The sequence below is a fragment of the Simochromis diagramma genome, unplaced genomic scaffold, assembly GCF_900408965.1.
Source record: "Simochromis diagramma unplaced genomic scaffold, fSimDia1.1 OVJJ01000596.1, whole genome shotgun sequence".
NCBI classification, from domain to species: Eukaryota; Metazoa; Chordata; class Actinopteri; order Cichliformes; family Cichlidae; genus Simochromis; species Simochromis diagramma.
The window spans coordinates 3511798-3537150 of NW_024387245.1; the positions used below are offsets into that span (position 1 = coordinate 3511798).

The window sequence follows — 25353 nt, forward strand, 5'->3', positions numbered from 1 at the left end:
CAGTTTGTCTCTCCTCATCCTCATCTTCATCAGAAAGTCAATGAGAACTAAAAGGGTAGAGAAAGAAAAAGAGAGAGGAAAAAGAAGAAGGAATGTTTTAATCACTCTGAAGGAAGCCAGTTATCTTCCCACTCACATTGCTGAATATCCTAGTAAGGCAGACACACAGCACATGCACACTCTCTCACACACACACACACACACACACACACACACACACACACACACACACACACACACACACATACACACAAAAATACACACTCAGAGATGTCTCCAAAGGTCAAGATGAATCAGGGGGAAGAGAGAAAAGGTGGTGGACAGAGACAGAAAGGGTGAGAGTAAAATAGAAAATAAAGATCCAGAATAGAAAAGAAGAATGAATAGAATGTAAAGAGCAAAGCAAATGACAGAGGGAGGAGAGAGCACAGAGAGACTGGAGAGAGAAAGAATGAAATGCATGGCTCGGCTGAGTCATCAGTAACCACCACTTCCTCCAACGCACAGAGCTCTACTAATGACTGGCCAACTTCTGGGTACACACACACACACACACACACACACACACACACACTTAACCTGCCATCTATCTACTTTCCACTTCAAACTCTTTTCCTTTAAAGCAGGAAAAGAGTGTGTCTGTCCATCTTTGTGAGAACTAATTTAAATCAAAAACAAAAAACCACTGAAACTGAGGCTGTTTACGCTTGTCCTAACTCTGAGACAGCACACTGAGACAGACCTTCAGTGTGCTGTCCAAGGGTTCAGGTGGGGGTTAGGAATTTAGTTGTTATAACTGAAGTTTCTCCAATGTGCTTTGTAATTCCTTTTCTCACTGAGAGTCCTCACAAGCCTTAAAGTGCAAACATGTGTATGTGTATTTAGGAAAAAGCCTGAGAAGGCATGTCATGAGCCGACCCCACAGTGTGTGTCATGAGAAAATGGCACAACAACCAGACAGTTTTCCCTTTTCCCAGAATTCCCAGGGGCATGGTCTCTTAGCTTTCATGTGTTGGGGGAGTTGCTTTCCTTCACACCCACAAGCTAAAGGGCTGGAGAAACCAGGCTAAGTGCCTTAGTTAAAGAAATAGCTCAACAATTGCATGTTTGAAACTTATTGGTCTGATATCCACCAGTTCAAAACTAGGTCTATAACTTTTTCATAAAAGAATGACATTTTTTTAATGAACTGATAGATTTGCTGGCAATAAAATACAATCTTCCCAACTTCAGTAGATTGTACACCATTACTTGTTCTGACCAGCAGGCTTTACTACACAGGCTAGCTTTAAAGGTAGCACTAGACTGAGCACATGTTTAGTGTAGCTTTGCCTAAAGACTGAAAGTACTGTAGCAGGACAAAAGCCCACTGACAACTCTAAACCTCACTTATTAACCACAAAGAATCTTGCTGTGTTCTTAAGGAGAATTGTAAAAAAGTAACTAATTGGGTCTCTAGTAAACAAAGTTCTACCAAACTGTTCTACAAAGGAACAATTTCCTGATTACACTAGATAATTATCTTATGCACAACAGGTTGCCTAACATGCTATAATTTGTACTTTTGGTTTAGAACACCGTTAACCCTTTATAGGACACTAACTGAAATACTTGAAAATTCCAATTTTCAACCCTACACTTTTTTTAAACGTTTGTATTTCTAGAAAACTGGTCTACCGAGATTTTCCTGAACAACCATCTCTAGGATTTAGAGAGAAGTGTCTGAAAAGGAAAAAATATCCAGTTCCCACAGTTCTCTGAGCAAATATGTCTTGTTGATGTCAGAGGTCAGAGGAGAATGGCCAGACTGCTTTGAACTGACAGGAAGGCAACAGTAACTCAAATAACCACTCATTACAAAAGTATGCAGTATACAGCAACAGAAGACACCACCTGGTGCCACAACTGTCAGCTAAAAACAGAACACTGGGGGTACAATTTGCATGAAAGCATGCCTGTATCAGTGGTTTGGGCTGATGGTGATGGGGTAATGGTGTAGGGATATTTTACTGGCACACTTTGGCCTCTTTAGTACAAACTGAACATCATTAAATGCCACAACCAACATGAATGTCTGTTCCTTTATGATCACAGCATACCCATCTGTGGTTATGCTGTGATCATAAAGGGTATACCAATCATCTCAAACTGGTTTCCTGAGTATGATCATGAGTTCACTAGACTCAAATGGCCTCCACAGTCTCCAGATCTCATTCTGATAGAGCATATTTGGACTGTGGCAGAAAAGAAGATCTGCATCATGCATGTGAAGCTGAACAATCTGCAGAAACTGTGTGAGGGTATGATGTCAATATGGACTAAAATCTCAGATCAATGTCTCCAGCACCTTTTTGAATCTATGCCAGGAAGAATTAAGGTAATCCTGAAGGCAAAAAGTGATCAAATTCAGTAGTAGCAATGTGTAACTAATTAAGCGGCCAGTGAGTGTATGTAGCCACCAACAACCATATTTTTATGTCTTATAAACATGTAAAACTTGTTAACTTCAAAGTTATTTATAGGCTTTTTCTTCAGGTTCGACAAGGTGACAAGATTAGAGCATTTCTCAAAAATGTTTAATCCTTAAATCCTTAAACCACTTGTGATTTAGGAAGTGTCTGCAAGTGCAGCATCAATGTACAAGCTATATATAATTGCACAAGTGAAACTCGGTAGATCTCTGAGGTCAAAACTGGGAATAAGACTGATGGTGAAAGTGCAACTTTAGGACAATAAGTCTGATGAACTGTAATGACCGATGAATCACAATAGCAATAACCTCAGAGGAAACAAACAAGGCTGGGCACAAGCTTTAAGCCACTTGGTGTGATTTCTTTTAAATCCTCCATCATTGCTTTTAAGGAAATGGCTTTATTTCACGTGAATGTGTTTTATTTATCAGAGCCCTTAAGCATTTGCATTTTTATCTTGACCAGCACTTTTGGTGACATTTAGAAACTTGTCACCTTGCCTGGCATTAATACATATTAACAGAGCATTAATACAACATATAAAGTGGGAAAAAATTACTGGATCATTCTGAAAGTGTATCACCCTATTGCTAATTCTTTGTTTTTTATATCCATCTACGCATCTACAGTAACTTTTCGCCTGACATACTCCATTACAGTTTGCACTGACATTATGAATCAGTTTGCCTCTGGGGTTATTGTAATACAACCCCCCACGTCCAGCTCCATCTCCTATCCAGAGGAATTCATGGGAACTTTGAGCCAACTTCGTAAATACACGTTTCCTCCTCTGCAGTTCCCACACTTTTCCCAACACACTTACACACACACACACACACACACTCACACATACCCCTATTATATACCCATAGACAGAGACAAGTATAGACTTGGGCATGATGTCTCATGCAAATTGTGCATAGTCATACTGGCAGTAGCAGAACATTACACCGGATGCTACTGTAGTTCAGGCTGGTTAATTACTGTATATTGCTGATGAACAGGATATGACAGTTTTGCAGCATTACCGCTACAATGCAGGCTCTATATGGTAATCTCTGGTAGAAGACCATTCGGCATGCATTAGCACATGCTTCAGTTACGGCAGTTTATTAAAAGGGAGATAGGAAACTTAGCTGCTCTGTGAAACTTGAATCGTATTCTGTTTATTACAAATGAAGCAACACAACCATATCATCTCAGTACTCCCATTTCAATTGATGAGCGAAACGTGCTACAGTCGTAAGGCCTAAGACCATATAGCCATGTAGCATTTAGCTAAAAGCTAGGCTACATGTCAACTTCATCTTGTTAGTGCTTAATACAACAGTGCTGATGTATGTACAATGCTAATAATCTTAAATTAAGACAGTGTGTGTAAAAGTGTATATCACGTCCAATTAGTGGGGAATAAAGCCACTGCAAGTGGGGTGTGAATGACCAGGGAAAATAAAAGAGTGAACGTAAACTGAAATAATATCATTTTTATGTGGAAAATAGACGAAGAAAAAAGAATATGCTTATGCTCGTGCTGCTCTGTGTTTAGATCTGTTTATTTTGTGTCCATACCTATAAATGTGGGGGCATGAACTGGTTTTTGAAGTTAGGCTTACTAGAAGAACAATAAAGTGTTAAAACCATGTTTATAGCGCTTTAAGGATTGGTCATCAAATAACATTTCAAATATATGAACTGGGAAAGCCGTAACCCGAGTAAGCACCCTACAGATTTCCCCAAATTGCCAACCCCTTGACTTTCTGCCATGCCACTGTAAATCACATTTACAAAGGCAGCTGAAGAAATGAGTCATGTGAGGTTAAATGGGCAGTGTGTGTCAGCATAAGTGGAAATCAGTCATCATTTTTGTGACTTAAAGTAAAATAAGCCCACCAGTTGCTACCTGACTGGCTATTGTTTCATTTGAGAAGTCAGCAAAATACATAATGTAAGCTATCCAAACAGAAACCATGTGGAGCCCAACAGAAAATCAAAGTATCACCTTTCTTATAATGACTTTGACAGAGTTATACATGCTCTTATCATGACATGACTAGATTATTGTAATCCTTTCTATGTAGGTTTACCACAGTCATCACTTCGTTAGCTTCAGCTAGTAGAAAACGCTCTTTGACGTTTAACTGGGACGGGAAAACATGAACATATTACGCTAGTTTTAGCTGCACTCATTAGCTCCTTGCTAATTTTAGGATTAATATTAAGGTTTATTGATCGTTTCTCTTGATTGGCTTATTAATGAACACACTCCTGTAAGAGCCATGAGGTATGGTAATCAGCTGATCCTCAATATTCTAAGATCTAGACTTAAAAACCGAGGTGTCCGAGCTTTTTAAGTTGTTGCCCCGTGTCGTTGGAATACCTTACCATTTGATAATAGAACTGTTTCTGTTTTTAAGTCTTTGCTCAAGACTCCATTCTGCCTCTGGCCTTTAATTCAAGCTAAGCTAAGCTAAGCTAAGCCTTGATATCGTATAGTTATCATTCTTGTCATTAATATTAATATCATTTTATACTGGCTGCCTGTGAAGCACTTTGGTCAGCCTTGGTAAAAGTGCTTTACAAATAAACTTGACCAAGAATTCAAGCCATTTCAAATTAACAAGGCATTCTAGTATGAATAAAAGTAGATCAACTAATTGGGAACCACTCTTAAACCTTGCCATACCAAATAATCTCACAACCCAGAAGAAGCTGGGAAGCCATTACCCTGTAAAAATCTACAGACTCCTCTGAGTTAACAAAGACGTGCAATGAGCTATGACTTTCTAACAAACTCCAAATAATGTGATCATCATTAAACTTACAGAGAAAGACTTTCCCTACGTGCCAACTGTCTCTGGGGTAAAATTCACTCTGAAAATGGTGGATTTAAAAAAAAGAAATAACCAGGCAGTCAATATGAACAGCTGCCACAGATAAACATGCAAAGAAAACAAAAATCCACAGAAACTGAAACTTTATCTGCTTTATCAAGAAAGTTCAAGACGTCACAGTACAGCACACAAACACACAAACACACGTACACACAGAATAAGGATTAAAAATAAATTTTACACACATATATATATATATATATATATATATATAATTTTTTTTTTTTTTTTTTTTTTTTAATTAGGTTGTTTTCAACAGTTTTAATAAAACAGTTACCAAGAAATTAGCTTAGGTGTTCCAAAACAGAAAAACAAGCCTGTTTACTTGACTGCCACGTAGCTCTGCTGAGTACATGCACAGAAATCAAGAGAGAAAGTAAGACGTTGAGAAATGCTGGCTCAGCAGAGTGCTCATTGTGGGAGGATTGTGGGAGATTGAGTCTATAGATGAGTCAAGGAGCCATTACACATATTATCAGAATGAATAGCATGGCAGTCTATCTTTAGTGTCCGTGTGGGAATCAAATATGTGTTGTAGAGCTGGGATATGGCACTAAACATTCTACCATACCATAAAGACAATGGGGGTTTTTTCACATTTCCTGCTACTCTTTGAATGTTATAGTTAAAAAAAGCAAGTCTTTACGAATTATTACCTGAAGACATATAGTATGGTACTGTCATCTTTGTCTACAGTTTATGTTGTAGCTGTGTACTGACACCTTTAACATTATTATACTTTGCTGATTTGGAGTAATTAGCAAACAAACTCTTCCAATCCACCAGTGAATAGGCCTGTTTTCCAGTACCTGAAAAGCTCCCAATCTCTGGCTTGATCAGTTGAAATGTCCCATGACTTTCCTAAACAAATCTGAGACAGTGAAATAGAACACAAATCCATCTTTTCCCATTTTCTTTCCTTTAAAAGGCACCAGTGTTGTGCCTTTCAAATAGCCCATAGTGAAATTTACAACCAAATTATGACCTATGCTGTTTATATGCTCAGATGGGCTTTTTGACTGCGTTGCTGTTGTAGTATTTCTGAATGTTCAAGGCATTTTATCTTCATTTTTATCAGTGGCTTGGTGGGCCTGAAATGCATGAAACCAGTATTGCAGATTGCATCTTGTGCAAACATGACTGTGTAACACTGTAATTTTCAGTTTTGATGGCTGTTGCATTACTTGCCTTCTCATAAATCTAAAGCAGGATGAAATCTTGATTGTTAGCGGTTTACTGACCAAGTGTTTAGTTGCTTTAACCCTATATGTATAAATATTTAGCTGCCTTAACCGTATAAGAACAATTAATTGATCTAAAAAAAAGGTAGGATGTCATTCTCTGTGTTCTCTTGACAGCAGTACATTAACTGCGTCACCAACTCCTATTTAAATGAAAGGTTGCTATCCTAACACATTTTTTAATCTAAAAAACCCTTAATAGTATATCTTAAATGTTAGTAAACAACCTTTAAACTGGTGCCACACACTTATACTCCAGTTTTTTTCCCACCTAGTCAGCTTTTTTAATGTTGCTAAAACAACCACTAACACTACAAACTGAAGTATGTTTGTATAAAGTATTTAAAAATTCACACGACAGCTTAACTTTAAGGAGTGCAGGTAGCATGTGAAAAAAAATCTGTTGAATATTGGGGATGCGTTTAATGCTCAGTGGTACGTGGAGCAATAACCAACAGTGAGACCTGCTCATGAGGCTGAAGATGAAGTTGGAGAAGTCAGATTTCTTCTGACTGGATGCTCCTGGCACTTGAGGTTTGAACCACAAGTTGGTGGTGCTTCTGTGCCAACAGCCAGAGCTGTGTGCGTGAGATGGCCAAATAAAAGATATCCACTTTCTGTGACATCACAGAGAGTAAAGAATAGAAAAAACGGAGTGTTTAGAGCCTGAGCTTTGCACATACATTAATATTCATGTGGCTGTGTGTAATACGACCATCCACTACTGTAACAATGGCTTTCCTTAACAGAAAAACCTAATGGGATCCCTTTAATGGCACTTTCTATTTGACTTGGCCTTTAAGAGCCAATAAAAGTTGAAATGTTGTTGCACTTACTTAAACTATGTGAAAAAAAGATATTTGATCTCACCTTAGGATTTCCATCACGTCATCTCTCTGCCAATACTTTTCCATCTTGTCAAAAAAAACACTCCCTCCTCTGTCCTCTAAACCATGAATTTGCCATTATTGGTCGCTGCAGTGGCAGCGCTGACGTAAGTGGAACAATTTGTCTGGTAATGTTTTGCATGGAAACACTGTTAGGCAGAAGGACTCAGAGATTTTACAAGTGGGAATAATCCAGCACCCACACAGCCATTTACTGTATCTCACTTTTTCTGTTACTGTCACGCTGCGTTCATTTATCATAAGTATGAACAGAATCAAATAAACACTATGTATCAGTATGGTAGTCACTTGTTTTGTTTGTTTAAAATTCAGATTTTATGGGACTCCTTGGGTAAGGCATACCGATTCTTTTAGCTTTCACCATCACTAAGAAATACAGTAAATCACTGTTACACCTACGCACATTAGTCACATGAAGTTAAACGTGCATTATGTCAAGTAGAAATCTTATCATATAAGGAAAAAAGCTTGCACATCACAGAACTCCAGTTTTAATGGATGGATTTATGGACGGATGGATTTATGGACGGATGGATTTATGGACGGATGTTCCTTGTGCAAGCAAAATACTTACTGCCAGACTGACTGCTAAAAGCGCAGCAACAATTCACTGTTGTAAGTGGACCAAACCTCCAGTATGACAATGATCTCAGCAATTTAAGAATATGTGAATTTAGCAACACAGACCCACGAGAGCCTCAAAAATGACCACCAAGACAAAAACATGTGATTGCCTTGGATTTATGTTTAATTTAAAATAATAAATAAATTAATTCCCTGTCTCCCTTTAATTTTCTCTCCTTATACAATTCCCACAATCTCACCCCCAGCCTTTGGTCTCATCTCCTGCTTATTCAGACTGGGCCAGTCCAGGGTTATGACTCAGAGGGAAGAGGGCTATGACTCAACCCCACTATTAGTTTCCAGGTGGTCTTAGTGCTCCTGATTAGCATTCAAAGACATATGAACAGGCATAGAAGTGTTAGGAGGCACAATTCCCTCACAAACACTGCAGACTATTTGTCTGTAAGGGAGTCAATGTGGAGTCCCAATGTCTGCATCCTAAGATTTTGCATGTGATTGTGGGAAGTAATGTGCATATCCCTGGATGTTGTGTGTGTGTGTGTGCGTGTGTGTGTGTGTGTGTGTGTGTGCGTGTGTGTGTGTGTGGTCCAATGGATTGAGCATCTGTGGCAGTGAGACAAAGAAAATGTGTCTGCTCTGAGTGAGACCACCAAGGCTATGTCTGTGTCTATATCACAGGTCCATTAGTGACTCAGTCCCATAAAAACTCATTTAAACACATTTATCTAATACTTGACATGTCCCAGACGTTTAACATTTGGCAGCTGATTAATGTATGTACTACTATAAACTTACAGATTTTATCAGTTTAGCAAGAAAAAAAATCATAAACAAATAACAATTACAAATTAGGTAAGTTATTTAGGAACTGGGACTTACCAAGTGTAACTCTTCAGTTAAAATTGTGGACAATTATTGGTCATTAAAGGTAGCCCACGTCAAAGGAAAGAAGCAAAAGACCACACTATAATGTTTCATCAACATCTGGCTATAGGCCTATTCACTTTCTGTTCTCACTCAAAGGTATGAGTACAAGCCATCCAGACAACACTGGAGGCGTCATCTACGTTCCATTTTCTGACTGGAAACAAATGAAAGCCAAAGTTTCCAGGTCACTCTGTGTCTGACTTTCACATTTGTCTCCAAAATAAGACTCTAAGACAGGCTGTGTCTCCAAATCACCGCCCAGTCAAACCAAAACATAAACTAAATCCAGACTCCTCCGCCTGCCACAGTGTGGAAAGTTATACGTAAACAGAAGCTGCTCCTTTATATAAAGTGATATCTTTCTAATTAATGGCAATTAGAACGTAATTTGTTTTGAAATGTTAAAATTAGATACAATAGCATGCATGTGAAGAAAATGTGCCACCTCTGATCTTAGACTACTTTACTGTATGCAATAGACACATGACAATGAAAACTAGTGACATGGAGTCAAAAATGGAAATGTTTTAAAGTACAGGTGTGGTCAGAATTGGTTCATTTTGGTGACCAATGATTTTTGTTATGTTTTCGTCACTGACCGTCATTTTCGCCCTGACGAAAACAAGATGATAACGAAATCAAATTTAATGCACAAGGACAATAACAAAGATGAAATGTACTGACAATTTAATCTGTCAGATCCAATCAGACCCTAGATGCACACATATCAGCTGCCCCTGACAAACAGTATGGTGTTGGGTGGGGTGGGAGGGCTTCAACCTGCTCCCAGTATCCCTGCATCTCGTGATGCGTTTTCACGTTTCAAATATCAACGCCTGGGACATACGCACACATTTTGGATTTGACGTTAAAAAAAAAAAACACTTTGAAAACTGCGTGGCACAACTTTCACCGTTAAAAACACAAACTTTTACAGAACAAACTTTTTTTAAACTAGATCTAAATTTGCTGTCAAAATTAACACTGTTAAGAAGATTAGACACACTTAGTCCAAAGTTACCATGACATGCACCCCCATGATGAATGTACTTATAACTTCTGCCACCTGTAATTCAACTAGTCACTTTGTTGAAGCATTTGCCCCCAAATCCCTACTGTATTCTTCTCCTTAGGTAAGTGCCAAAAATTATAGTTAGTTTAGACTTAATTTTAAAATTTAGGACAATTAAGCATTTTTGTGTCTGCAGACTTAACACGATTTTTTAAATTCCTGCTTTCTAAGAACAGCCACAGCTGCTGTCTGCTTCAGTTCATGTTATTTCCAATGAGAGTTTCACACAGTTTGAAAGTGCCTTCCGGTGCAGTTTCAACATTTGACTTTTGACAATTTGGACATAAAAAATTCACTCATTTTTTTTTTCATTTTGATGTATCTGTGTGAAATTTTGTCAAATTTAGTCTATGAAAAGAGCCAAAAAGAGCTTTGGCAAGATCACAGTGAAGAAGCGAGTTAATGTACGTGCCAAAGAAGAAGAAAAAAAAAAGAGACAAATTGCATCAGATGTGAAAACGTTATTGTGGTCACTAGAGGCTATCAGATATAAAACCCAAGAATATAATGGCTCCACCCAAGTGCTGCATAGAAACATAAGATCTTCTGCCAGTCTGTGGTTGCCAGTGTCATTTATTTTGCTGTTGTCTGCTGGGGGTGGGCATCATCAGCTTCCAGAGAAGCCCGGAAGCATCATTACTCAGAATTTGATGGCATTTTGAGTCAGTGAGGTACATGAGGTCAATGAACAAACTGCTCTCCATCGTGGACAACCCATCACACCCTCTCCACTCCACACTTCCACACCACTTCCTCTCCCTCAGACGGACTCAACCTCACAAAGAACGCTTCAGGAAACCCTTCCTACTGTTCTCTATACTCTTCATACTGTGATAGGTGATGCACACTTGCCAGGGATAAGATCCCAAACATATTTTTGTGTTTGGGATCTTCATGCAGCTGCTTTTCTAGGATTTATAGTGTACTTGTTATTTGTTAATGCAATTTACATTTCTCTCTTATGCGCTGTCAGTCTTACTTTTACAGTTTTTTTGCCACTGTTACTACCTCATCATATAAGGTGCCTGTGGCATTTGTAATGTTAACTGTGTTGTTTATTTGTTGTTTATTATAGACAGCCCTATTTTTATCCATCTATAAGAAATGTGAAAAGGTTATCGAATGACTCCTTTTTGCTAAAGGCTATGCCTAGTATAATGCTGTTTTCAATGGAAATATGTCTAAATGCATAACCTTTGTGAAACAGTTCATCCTATTCTGAAACTGCTTTTTGGTTTTTCAAATATTCCAGGCAGTCCAGAAGTCCTGAGTGTTGTCACAGGACCATAAAAAGTTGAGTAGGTTGCCTTTGATATTGTTTTACATGTTCCTACATATCTGTCACAGTCTTTTCATCCCATGTCAGGCTTAAAATCACTTTCCCGTGTCTTCTTGAAAGTCTGGTTGTAAGTCTAATTATAAAAACAACACACAGATGCTTCATGATCTTTGCTAGTTAGAAAAAATTGCAGCAATAATAGCATTTCAGTCTAGTTTTGGGAGTTTGTAAGCTACAGTAGTTTGCAGATACTGAAAGAATTGAGGCCTGGGTATTCAAAAGTGTTATACACAATTTATGGTACATTCAGAACGGTCGAGACAAAAACATCCCAGAAGATTTAGGAGAACAAGTAAAGGCATCCCAGTTTACTATTTACTATTGTTTATTCTATTTCTGTGTGAAGTGTAGTACTGTGGGAATCGATTTCATGTGAATGGAAGTTACATATAGATTATAGTCCTGCATATAAGGAGAGTTTGTCACTTTTTTGTTTAGGTAGAGGTCGGTTTCCTTTACAGACTATATTAAGAAATGAATGGAGAAGTAAAGAGGTGCAGTTGCCTCTTTATCCAATGCAAACTTCAACTGCAGCTCAATAAATATTCATTAAAAAGGATCCACACATATCCACACACACACATGGAATTAGTCTAACACATCGTCACAGCTCCCTCAATTGACCCGATCCACTGTGTGAACCAGAACACGACTGTTTCTCACTGCTCTCCTCTATTGTTGCCTTTAAGTATGCCAATCAATACCTCCAGCTGACACTCGCCAACCACTCAGTCTCTTCATCCCCCAGGGGGTGTGGTTTCAGTGTGTAACCTCTGGAGATACCAGAGCTTCAAAGAACGCAGGGTTGCTGTGCTGGAGGGCACAAATCCACCCCGCCTGAAGTCCAACACACAGATGCTCAGTTGATTGGGATGATGTGGAAAACACTGCCCTCTGCTGATACTAACCCCACATTAACTAGGATCTACAAGTCATTTCTGTCTCTGGTATTTCATGTGTGTAAACTGTAGTTGTTTGTGAGATATTCACAATTAACAGTAATTACAAACTGACAATGCCTCTTTGCAGATATTAAATATAGAATTATTAAAAAGAAATTAATAGCAGCTTCAATATGGCATGGATATATACACTCACCAGCCACTTCATTATGTACACCTATTAAATTGCTCATTAACAAAAAATTCTAATCAGCCACGCTGTGCATCTAGCCATGTAGACATGGTCAAGATGACCTGCTGAAGTTCAAATGAAATATCAGAATGGGGAAGAAATGTGATTTAAGTGACTTTAAAAGTCACACAGTTGTTGATGCTAGACAGGCTGGTTTCAGAAACTCATTTTCCCACACAACCATCTCTGGGTTTACAGTGAGTAGTCTGAAAGTATCCAGAGTGCAGCAGTTCTCTGGGTGAAAATGCACAGTTGATGGCAGAGTTCAGAAGAGAATGGCCTGACTGCTTTGAGTCAAAAAGAAGGCAACAGTACCTTGAAGCAGATACTCGTCAGAAGCAGAACACCACTGCAGGTGATTCTCCTGTTAGCTAAGAACTGAAAACTGATGCTACAATTCACATAGTCTCACCAAAATTGGACAATAGGAGACTGGAAAAATGTTACCTGACCTGATGAGTCTTGGTTTGTACTGTGGCATTTAGATTGCAGGGTAAGAATTTGGAATTTTGGAAAAATTGGACCCCCTTAGTACCAATTGGGCATCATTTAAACACCACAGCCTACTTGAGTAATGTTGCTGACCATGTCCATCTCTTAAGTAATCACAGTGTACCCTCTCCTGACAGCTGACTCCAGCAGGATAACATACCATGACACAAAACTCAAATCACCTTAAACTCACCTCTGGGATGTGGTGGCACAAGAGATCTGCATTATGGATGTACAGATGACAAATCTGCAGCAAGTGTGTAATTTCATCATGTTAATATAAACCAAAATCTCAGAGGAATATTTCCAGCATTTTGATGAATCCATGCCACGAAGATTTCAGGTAAATGGTTTCCAACGTAGCATTAGGAAGGTGTAACTAATGAAGTGGGCCTTTACAAGCGGGTTCTGGAGTAAACATGAAACTGTGTGATAAAGGCAAAGAAATAAGGTGTTGTGCAATGTGTTGTTAGATGTGTCATAAACCAAGATTTCTATGTTAGTCACGGTTTCATACTCTTGCTGTCGTTGGAGCCCACAGTGCCCCCTCTGGTGTAAAAAAAAATTAAAGGTCACCAGGCTTTCTCTGTTCTTGCTGCACGGCTCGTAAATAACCTGCAACATCAGATAAGAACCTGGTGACCAGTGACAGACATTAGACCAACTGTAAAACTGGATGCAGTTTGTTCGCACTAACCAAAACAGCTACTATGTTCATCTCATGCGGCCTCCCTGGCGCCAGCTGGATGCTCAAGGCAAAAGCTGACGGGAATAACAATTCTACATTAGATAACAAGACTGTGTTGTGACTTTGTCCCTCCTCCTTCAAGGTTACCCGCGTCGACCGAAGAATGTTGACTTTTGCCTAACCGGGTGAAGGGACACTTTCTCTCGGCTGAACACGGAACACACACACACTCACGCACACACATATGCATGTGCACTGACACAGACCTACACTCACCCACCCCCTCCAAACGCCTTCGAAGCTTATGTCTTCTATGTAGTGAGATGTGCGGATTCATGTGCTGAGGTGTGTTTTTTTTCTGTTCTCAAACTGATCTCCCTGTTGGAGCTCAGTCTGGGGGGAGTTATTTTTTCTCCTCGTCTTTCCTCATGTTGTGCATTTTCCATTGTTATACCTCTCTGACCAGTCTTCCCCATATGATGTTGTAATGTATGTATGGTCGGAAGGGTAAGATGGCATTGGCAAAGGTCGGCAGCCTTAACCCAACAAATTTCCTACGCGTGGGACTAATAAAGGTTATCTTATCTTATCCAAAATTCGGTCAATTCTGCCATGTCTCAGGGTTGTTGTCAGTTAGACTGAGTGTCTTCTTACTACCTGTCCATCCATTCTCTTCTGTTTGTCACAGAGGGACTGGAGGCTATTCCAGCTACCACAGGGCGAGAGGCGGGGTACACCCTGGACAGGTCGGCAATTCCTAAGTATTAAGTTGAAATCAGTGAAATATTGAGGTAGAAGTGCTGAATACATATTTCCTTAAAAGACTGCAAGTTAGTAAACAGCAGTAAAACACATAAATTAAAGAATGCTGTTTGCCTCCAACTCTACCAGCAGGTGGAGACAGAGTGGTGGTGTAGTTGTATGCCTAAAGATGAAGGTTTGACAGACCCTGAAGGCTCAGAAAAGATGATGATTATTTTTAATGTTTTTTTTTCTTTTTTTTTAAATTTTGGTGTGAAAAATGAGCTAGTGTACAACAATAAAATCACTTCTGTTTTAGCAAACTTATTATGTTCACAATTTGATGGTGTGTACATTTTTAATTTTCATTAGCCACTTCCCGGCATTAAACAGAATGCTGGAAATGTGTCTTTCTTAATATTTCTATATAAACTATATAAATATTCGCATATTAACATCCCGAAAACCCCGAGAACTACAGTGTACAGACAGTAAGCTGATTTATATGTTGGGTGTCATGTCAGTGCTTTTCCACTAGGTGGCGATATAACTCTGTGTATAACTCTTGATTCAACGCTCCACCTCCATTCAAAAAGTAAAACGTCGTGTGCTGTAGACACTTCCTAGTGTCTAAATCGTAAAACTATCAGGTTTACTGTTAAAAACAATCTTCAAGCACTTCAACACAAACCACCAACAAACAAATACAGTATAAATACAGTATACCACCTCAGTTTTTAAGCATGACGCACGAGAAGTAAGTCAGCAAGTGCACATGCACGTGTCCTCTTCATTGCAGTGCTATGGCTTTGACCTTTGACCCTTTTTCACTCCGTTCACATTTCAGGAATCTGCAGTATCATCAGCTCAATGAAATAAAAGACAAATATGTAAATGCACATTCTGCAAAAATTTTGCATGAAAAGATAAGTAACCGACAAGTGAAGACTGTTTTCATCCTTTTTCTGAATGCACGTTCAGGCTCTGCCACTACCACTTCCTCTCCTGTAAAGCCACTAGGTGCAGTTCTTTACTGGAAACCAGTAGCTCTGACTAAAAACACCACAGTAGTAGTGAACAGTGCACTTGTGGCAACGGTTAGTTATCAATAAGTTGCACAGTGTGAGACAGTTAAACCCTCAGTGCCGACTACCCAAGAACTGTCACACATTCTCCATCTTCTCAGCTTCATAGAGCAGCAGCTTACTGGAAACCCTGTAACTGTAAACTAGCGTGGCCAACCAAAAATACCTGCCTACTATGGGTTTGAGAGACCACTCTTACAAGAACAATTCTTAGTTGAGGAAGAGAATTTGCTTCTAAGTACAAGTGCTGATATCAGACATGGGAGTGTTTCCTGTTAAGATATGCAAATGAATTCTGTTGCTAGGGCTAAAGTTACTGCAGATTCTCAGGCAGGATGAAAACATTAAGTTTAAAAGTTACAGGTGGTCCAGCTATTATACAGAACTGCAGGTCTAGAAGCATGCACCCTTCACACGCATTGCTCGGTCTTCCCTAAAATTAGTTAAACAATCAGACTCAACATTTCAGTGTCAATATCAAACTATTAATAAATGTTAAAAAACTGCATACGTTGCATTCTGCTTCCTTCTGCTCTTTTTTTCTTTTCCCTGCTTCCACTAAAACCTGCAAAGTCCTTCTTTTATAACTACTGTGCATACTTCCAGAAACATCAACTTAACACAACCCTGGCCCTTTGAATGCTCTGCGAGAGATTTCTTCTGTGTAATCAATACAATACAATATAATATCTTGAAATGCTTGACACTAATCCCCCCCAAAAAAGCCATAAAAAACATAAACTACTGGTTGAAATTCTAGCTGCCACTCAGTGACAAAATCACAGTGTGATTTCTGCACGGGGGAAGCTCTGTGCAGCCATATCTGAAACTTTCTGAGAAACAGAAAGGAATGAAAACAGCCTACCCACCCTGCTTAGAGGTAAAGTAAGGCAACTATCAAAGAATATATTTCAGGTTCTGAGTTTGTAAGATTGGACAGAATAAGACAGAACTGCTGCTCACATGTTAGGCTGTCTCCAAAGCAACTGTACTTTCACTTTTAGCTAAGAAAGGATAAAAGGTTAAATCTGGCCACAGGAGCAACAGGTATGCACATACAGTGCACCCACTCACTCACAGTGTGCACAAACACCTTCACAAAAGTCTTAACACTTTTACACGTGAATCAGTGGATAAAGAAAAGCTTTATTTTAAGCTCTCCAAGGCAGGATATCTCGTTCGCATCATGAGAATTTTCCATGAAACAAAATTTGTGGATATCCTTGTTTAAAAAGGTGTTCTTTTTCAACATCTCACATGGTCAAAGCCCATTGGTTAATCAGAAATGTGCAAAACAACTCCCATCAAGCTGCAAACAAGGCTTCTTTTTTAGTTCCTGAAAAGCTGAGATGAGAGAGATAAGAGTGTTTTAGGCCGCCTGAGGCCTTATGTCAAAATCGAGGCTTGATGGTGACAGAAGAGGAAGTGCTGCTGTCCCATGGCTGTGACTTACGTGAGTGACTGCGAATGTGTTTGCATTACCAGGCTGTGGTGAAGAACAAAATTCACACAATTACCAGGTACAAAGGCTTAAAGTAAAAAGAGACTCCAATGACACAGAAGACTCAAGTATCGTCTCAGCCAGCCTCTTCACAGCATAGCAAGAATCACTGATGCTGCAGACTTGAAAATCTGGTGCCAAACAGCTCTGAGAGCTTTTAGCACATTTCATTTCATTTGAAAGAAAAAAAATGTTTGTTATTCTGTATCTTTAAATTCATCTACTTCATCAGTGCTCAAACACATTTGCATAGCTTTCTTATTGTACAGAAAAGTAAAGACATAACTTTTTTTGTTTAACTTTATTAACTTTCTTGCTACTATTTCAAAAAGAACATCCAGCATTAAAGAAGAAGAAGTTGATAAACCTGGTACCTGCAACAAGGGAGTTAGGGGGTGGTGGGCGGGATTCAGTCCTATGTTTGTCACCAGAGCTAATGCTTTTGATATCTTTTGATTGTGAAAATCCAATGATATTTGGGATTTTTGTGGTTGGGTTTACAGGTAGACTCCATATGTGCCAGGCCTGCTGTTCTTCCAGGACTAACAGGTGCAGCTAGCACACCTACAGGTGTCCTATCTTCAATCTTCACATGCCAAAGAAGGACACTCACAAGCACAGCAAAAACTACACATGGAAGATTGCAATTGGTGCAGCTCCAATTCATTGATAAGGCAGTGAGCCGCAGGTATGGAAGTACCTGTTTGCATTCAAAGAGATTACAATAGAATGACAACGCAATATGGAAATAATGTAATCGCCTTTTTCAGATGAAGAGAGAAAAGACTTCCGATTTAGAGAAGGCCCTTAAAGATTTGGCTTAACACACTGTATACTGTAATAGCTACACCCTTTTTGCACACGCCCTTCTTCTTACTCAGCTATTTATCAATAGTGACTTATATGTATATAAGTCATGTATATATTGTATCTATTTCTTACTTAGTGTATTGTCTGTCTTTGTTAGTTTTTATACTGGAGCACTGTAACAAAAATAATTTCCCCTAGGGATCAATAAAGTATCCTGATTCTGATTAAACTAGCATAAGCTAGCAAGATGAGAATGTCCACCCTCACCATCTTGGATGAAAAAAGAAAAAAAATATCACCAGTCATGATAGGTGGCTACCCTGAAATGGAGTTAGTTCCTGTTTAAAGGGAGTTTTTCCTTCCCACTGTCCCAAAGTATTTGCTCATAGGGGGATGTGTGACTGTTGGGCTTTCTAATATTATCACGTCTTTACCGTACAATATAAAGCACCTTGAGTTGACTGTTGTTGTGAATTGGTGCCATATAAATAAAGCTGAAAATTAATTGTGTCGCAGAGAGGCTACTGTGTCTATGAAAAAACTCACGCTCTTTGGCTAACGAGTTGTCAATCACAAGTTGATCCTTCACATTGATATGTAGTATTTCGAAACAAAACAGACTTTAACTTTTGTTTCTTCTTTGGTTTGTTTGTTTGTTTGTTATTCAGTATGACACAAAATGAGCCCATAAACATAACCATCAACAGGAACGCCTTTACAGAGGTCAAATCAGAAAGTTGTTTTCTTGTAGACTTCTATAGGCCAAGAAGATCTACAGCTATCGCCAACTAGTGGCCTCCAGATAAACTGCCGTATCGGCTTTATTTTTCCGACCCAGAAGCTACGTCCATGTTTTATACTGCATATGGTAGTAACATTAGCTACTCAGCCACCACCCTAACATCTCAGCTTGTGTCACGTTAACATTTTTGTTCCACACTGTCCCTGCTTGTATTTACAGAAATGTGATTTTTATAAATGTTCATGTTTCTGAATAAACATGAGTAAAAACCTACAGTACGGGTGGTTTTTCCAAGCCTGCAGCACTTCCTCACTCCGTATTTAGTAATGAATCCAACAAAATTCCATCGCAGATACAAATTTTGTGACCGCACAGGCAGTTGTGCAATGGTTGATAATCACCTACCATGGTCGTCGCAGTAACAGGCCTCTCTAAATCTTGGTGGTTAATATCAAAACGCTGCATCTTTGTAATTTTTGTGGTTTTAAATTTCTGACAAATACACCCTGGAGATTCTCTACTGCTTGACTGTAACTAAATTTGGGCAGCAGGAACCTAGCCGTTCCACGCCACTTAGTCATTATGATATGTACAGACATGAGGCTGGTATATTCCACTGTAATTTTTAGGAAGTTTAAAAAAAAAAAATCCAAAATGTCATACGGCGCCTTTTAGACCATTTTGAGACCCTAAAACTCTTCACTGAAACTGCTACAGCTGGAAATGAAAGTGGCTGCTGAGGGAAAATCCACTGTTAAAGTGTCAAGAAAAGCCGCTTTACATCTGTGAATCGATCCACTGCGGTTGTGAGAAGGTTTCATCAAGACCGAAGGTGGTAAAAGAAGAGGAACAAGATACTACTACAGCTGAAGTGAGAGCTTTAAAATAATAAGTATAAGTACAAGATTTTTGAATGACACGGACAATTACAGAATACAGACTTGTGTGGAATCTAATCTTTCCCTCCTAATATAAATAATACCTAATAAATACAGGTTAACAAGTGTTTGTTTTTTGTAATATTAATCTATGTGAAATTTAAAGTCCTTTCATTTCTAACCCGAGTAATGAGACACAATTATTCAGGCTCACTTAGGAGCCAGTAAAAATTACACATGTGACAGCAAGATGACTCGAGTGAAATTTCAGTATGTCTGCGGTGTGTGATGTAAAAGCTGCCTACTCATTTGCTTTTGGTCGGTGCACAAATAGACACATGGTTTACTTTCATTTGAATGAGCCATCTGTGGTTTGCATCTCTCAATGCAACATGAAGAGCAGAAGTAGCCTTTACAGTCCTCTGCTGACTGCATGCTCAAAGAAGTGAAGCAACCTAGCCGCAACCCAGTACAGGCGAGGGTAACAGCTCCTGAAGTGAACCGAGTCGTACATGTGGATGTTTTGCTCGTATGCTACGATGCTCTAATCTCAGTAAGCTGGTCAATGCATAAAGGTGCTAGTACCAAATCTAAGGAAAATTTTTACCAGATTCTTCAGTTCTCCTCATCTCTACAGAGTATGTCAGAGTGCTCCAGCTCACTGTTTCGATTTTCCCAAGTGTGAATACATTCTTCTTAGAGTTGGACACAGAAGCATAAATCTTATCTTATTAATTTATTCTGTATCTGCTAGAAATGTAAATTTGTCTACTGAATTCTTGCAACAGTTTCAAAGTTGCTATTTAAGCTTCTTTCCGCGGCCCTAAAGTGACCAAAAATGAATTCATGGATTAAAATGAAAACAAAACAAAAAAAAAACAGATCGAGACTTAGTGTCTGTGTTTGTTTGTTTTTTCCTTCTTGCCGTCCTGGGTATGAATCCACCAGTTGAGGCCTTTCTGTGCAGCTGATTGTTCTCCCTGTGCCTCAGGGCACTCCAGTTTCATCTCATGCTCCAAAGCATGTATGCTAGGTTAGTTGGTGATTCTAAATTGGCCGCAGTTATGAATGTGAATGTGAATGAGTGTCTTTCTTGGTGTGTTGACTGAACAATAAACTGGCAACATGTCCAGGATGGATGGCTGAATGACACGCAGTTCACTACACAATCTTATTTTTAACATTCTTTTTTTTAGAACCTACTGTGTGGTGGATTCTTTGAATTCTTCTGGTTTTGACCTCAATGAATTATGATGCTGTTGAAAAGAAGTCTCAGCATGAACATGGGTTAGACTGATTTGCCCGCCTGTGGCTTTCAGTAGGGTTTCACTTTGCATCAGTCATTTGGATCCCGTCTCTTTCTTGGTTCTGTATTTTCCTTCAACACACAAACAGATTTTAAATTCAGCTGAATCTCACCTGCCTTTAAGAATGTAGTTGAACTTAAATGACCCTCACAACTTCAACTCTTGCCTTTCTCTACTTTTGCCTGTGTTTCTATAGCAACTTTGCATTTATATTTCCCCTAATTTGTCTAGATGAAGGCAGAGCACACACATAGCAACCTGTAATCAGTCAGTTCCTGCTTTGACTTCATTTCCATGCTTACCTACTCACAACACAGCTATACACAAGAGAGGCCTTTCTTGTCATTATGAACACAACAATGTGACTTCTCTGTGATTCAGTAATTCCTAGAGGGCAAAAGAAAGTTTATCGCATCAAGTCACACTTTTCTTTGTCACATTGTGAACAGATTCACAGTAAAATATACTGTAGAGACTCTTTACTTCATTGAAAACCACTGTGGCTGCTGTTGTGAGAATTGTAATTAAAAGTACGTGACCACTTGCTGAGTTGCAGAATTTCTCGCACAGAGGTGAGAGAGGTGCACAAGCTCTATTCTTCACATCTTGAGAAACCTGCTTCCCCTACAGCCCTTTGACTTGCTCAGCATTCAGTATTACAACATCAGCAGATAAATAATGACATGACTTTAAATTATCGCTATTACAGGAACACATTTTTTGTGTGTGTGTTTTAAATATAATCTTTCAAATTTGTCTCAGTTTTTGACTTGAATATATGAAGTGCACAAGTTTGAGCTCTGCTACTTCCTCCTGCTAAGCTTCCAATTTAGGTACTGTGGATGCAAAATGGTGCAAGTGACAAGAGGAAGTTTCTACAATACAGCAGGTCACTAGGCAACACAAAAAAGAAATTCATGATTGTGTTTGTTACAAAGAGTGCTGAACAAACACACCGATCATAATACATAATGTCAAAGAACAAGGGTCTTTAAATAAAGGTATAAATAAAATATTCAAATAGGCTTCCTCCTATTGTCTGCCTCTCACACACATACACACATACGTTTTCATGCTCACTCTCACAAATGTGCAGTTTCCCTTCCTCTCTCTCCTTCAAACGCACTCACTCAATATTCAGCTCATATCCGGGATGGCAACTCTATACTTCTCTGACTCCAGCCACATGAATGAAGAAAATAGGGACAGGGAAACCCCATGTCACTCATTATGAAACTCACACACGCTTTACACCAGAGGTAGTCTACATCTTTACTCTTAATGAGTCCAAAAAGCAGAGAAACGAGGGGGTGCTAGGATAACTGCCAAAAGAAAATCTGAAAAAGAAAGTTAGTAGAAAGCTTGAGTGCTGTTTCTTTAGCTCTGTAAGCTGAATATGAAGGAAAATCAAGTGGAAATATGAGAAAAGCGAGAGAAGGGAAAAAACAAAGCTTGGAAAATATTTGTTCCAATTTCACATCAATGCAGAACATGTGGTGAAATTTCAGCCAACAAATTGCTTATGTTAAATTTGTTTAAGCTGTCACTGGAGCGCCCCCTTTAAGAGCAAAACACAAATTAACCCTACCTAATTTGAAAGCAAAGATGCAAAAAAGAGCATCAAAATAACCACAAATATGAGACTGATCTTGTTTTTTTATACAATAACTTCTGCTCAGCTATTAATTATGAGGTCCCTGGCCAGAGGTTTTTGGAAATAAGTGTGTTCAGACCACATGAAAAATGACATAAAGTAAGTATTTGATTTCAAACAACCTCAATAACCCTATAATAAAAAAAGAAAAAATGGAAAGAGCCACCATTTAGTGTTAGTGTACCTCTTGTGGTCAAGATTGTTTTAAGGTAGACCATAAAATTAACATCATGCTGTATTAGGAAATAAATGAGGAACCAGCAATCAAGAGCATTAAATCAATTGGAAAATGTTTACAGAGGTCGTAAATGGAGAAGTAGGGTCGTTTTCCCACTTGATTTTTATTTTTGGGATGACCTAAACACAAGATCCATCAGAGTCACGGAGAGCATATACAAGTAAAATAAATAACTGCATATAATAAAAGTGTCGTTTTGTTTAAAAAAAAAAAAAAATCCTACATTGGTCGGATTATTATAATTATTTTGATGGTGAAGCACAAAATACTTGTATGTCAGAGCTGTCTTTTTAATCATTTAGAACTGCAAAATTACTTCTTATATTCTGTGTATTTATTTATTCATTCTGGTAGGGGTAAAGTAGGTGTTCTCAGGTTTTCAAATCCGAATAGCTTTACTCGTTTCCGACAGCACCTGAACGCACCTCTCCCAGTTGCTTCCTTCGCTACGGCAGTTTTGGCTTCATAATGAAGAGACGCTCACTGCGCTCTGGTTTGCTTTTTTCCAGGAGGTGACGCTCGCCAACCACACACTGATAAGACCGAGCTATAAAAAGGATCGGCGGAGTTCACATAAGTCACATGGATTTTTTTTTTTCTTTGCAGGTTTCGCACGATAATAATAACCGGGCGCAGCTCGCGTGACGCGCTTGGATACGGAACACACAAAAAATGCGGACAGGGTGCAGCCCTGGCAAGAAAACCGTTTCAGGTCCAGTCATTCAATAACGTTTTTAAAAAATACAAAAAGGAAGAGGAAGGCCGGGTTACTATCTCTGTCTGACACCGCATACTTCCTTTTATCTTTGTGCAAACCGCCCATTACGCATGAGTGAGCGTTGCACGGCCCTCAAACCTCCCTGAACCTCTTAAAACGGATAGCATCTCTAATGTGTCTAGGTCTGTGCAAAAAGTACTGAAATACTGCAGTGAATCTGCAAAAAGAAAATCAGCTTTAGTGAATGCAAAGTTCCATCAAAGTCATAATCTGCTTCCTCGTTTGGGCTTTGAAGGGAGCACAGCTGTGAAGTGGTGAATTTATTTGATTTATATGCGTGTAATTCATAAAATAATATGAACTGACAGACTTACCCCCACATCACTGGCGGTCAGGCGCAAACGTTGCACTTCTGTTTCTTTTTTAAATTCAGCCAACATTTGCGAGGCGCGCTTTTGCACCAATATGACCTGACACATTTTCTTTCACTTTCAGACTTTTGCAGTACGGTGTAAAAGTCATCCTCTAACACACAGCAACGCACTTCAGCGCTTTCCATCTTTCTCTCACCTCTCACTAACTTTCTTAATTGCTGAAACAAACTTGTCCGCTCTAGCTCCACCATTCATACTGAAGTGTCTGCCAGACTTGCAGTGTAATACATTTTCGTATTTTTGGTCACACCCACTGTTTTCAGTTCGCCCAGCCCTCTATGTCGCGCCAGGGGAAGCCTCATGAATGGAGTCCTCTGGTCATCAACGCTGGATTTAATCACATGGAGACGAAATTTACCTGAACACTCTTAACAGTGGTTCACGGTACAAAATTCCACTTAGCGTTATGAACAATGGGTTCAAGTTAACCCAGTGCATGAGTCTTAATGCAGAATACAAGCGTTGAAGCAGAATCCCTGGAACCAGAGATTAGGAAGTGCATAAAAACGCATTAAAACATGTTGGATGTGTGCAGTATGATTGCACTTATATAACACCTAATAAGTAGGAGTAGAAACAAAGTAATTTAGTACAAAGTCCAGTTTCACAGCTCTTATGTGCATAAGAAGAGATTGTTACAGCAAACCATCTTTGAGATTAATGCAGGCATTTCACACATTTCAAAGTTTACTTTATTCATCCAAAGCGTCAACCCCCATAGCAACTCTCTGAGGCTGTAATTAGCTTAGTGAGCCACAAAAATGCTTGCAGGTACCTGTAAACGCTCATCAAATGCACATTCGCTTATTAACAAAAAATCATAAACTATACAAAATATAGTTGATGGGCGTGGCTTCCAAGTGAAACTGCTGCATTCTTTCTGAGGACCCTCTGTGACCTCAGGAAACACTTTCATGATCTCAGCTGCTAGCTTATAGTTGTACTGAATACAACTGTGTAAATGTTTTAGATTAGGGTTGTTACTAGATTAAAAAAGGATGATATAGCAGAGTATGCTTTATAGCAGGCCTAAATTGTGATGTTACTAGTTACTGTCCCACAGTTTCTTAGTCAAAGTCCAATTAGAAAATGTCAAGATGACAACAGCAAAAACAGAGGCCAACAGGCTAACATTATGTTGACTAGGTCCATCTTTTATTTACAATCTATGGTGTGACCAAAATTCACTATAACCGAGCCATGGGAACTAACCTGTAAGAAGTACACATAAAATTAAAGTTGCAATGTGATAAGGAAACCCATAATATACGCTGTTCATCTGCCACGCTTCACAGTGTGGGACATTATGCAGATATATTAAAAGCAATCAAGCATTAAAAGACAGGGAAATAAAGCGCATTTTCATGAACACACACAGGAAGCAAAAGCAGAAGTTTGGGCGAAAGCTGGGGTGACTTCTCTGTTGCATGTTTCGTTTGGTTTTTGGTGCTTTGCTCAGAAGTACCCATGTTCTATTAATAGATGGTAAAGGGTATC

The 25353-nt window shown here is 39.0% G+C and overlaps 1 long non-coding RNA gene across 3 annotated transcripts in view; it reads right to left on the reverse strand.

Moving 5' to 3' along the window:
* Positions 1 to 24247, reverse strand: part of LOC120714227 — a 75622-nt gene extending 51375 nt beyond the window's left edge. Inside the window, exons 1-2 of one of the 3 annotated variants that reach the window (XR_005691374.1) lie at positions 23797 to 24247; positions 1 to 20883 (exon numbers count right to left, since the gene is read on the reverse strand). This is a non-coding gene — a long non-coding RNA (uncharacterized LOC120714227). The other 2 variants (XR_005691376.1, XR_005691375.1) reach the window with 2 other exon arrangements.
* Between the last annotated feature and the right edge of the window lie 1106 nt (positions 24248 to 25353).